At 39.5% G+C, this 220-nt stretch overlaps 1 protein-coding gene across 5 annotated transcripts in view; it reads left to right on the top strand.

Moving 5' to 3' along the window:
• Positions 1–220, top strand: part of radil2a (Ras association and DIL domains 2a) — a 55439-nt gene that overhangs the window by 20000 nt on the left and 35219 nt on the right. The gene's annotated exons all lie outside the window — the stretch shown is intronic.

The raw sequence follows: 220 nt of genomic DNA on the forward strand, positions 1-220 counted from the left end.
CTGCATGTGTAAAACATTCTGTATGTAACCTAAAAGACAAACATCACCTCTCCACAGCTAAAACTAAAACTACCGCTACGTCTCCTCAGGTTAGATGTTGAGTTGTTGAAGGCTCACATGTCCGTTTGTTTTGGTCGACACTGAAGACGGCGAACAATGTAGCTGCTGTTTCTTACTTCTCCTAAAAGGTAACCATCATAGACATATAAAGAGTATATAT

This window comes from Etheostoma spectabile, chromosome 15 (genome assembly GCF_008692095.1).
Source record: "Etheostoma spectabile isolate EspeVRDwgs_2016 chromosome 15, UIUC_Espe_1.0, whole genome shotgun sequence".
Taxonomy (NCBI): Eukaryota; Metazoa; Chordata; class Actinopteri; order Perciformes; family Percidae; genus Etheostoma; species Etheostoma spectabile.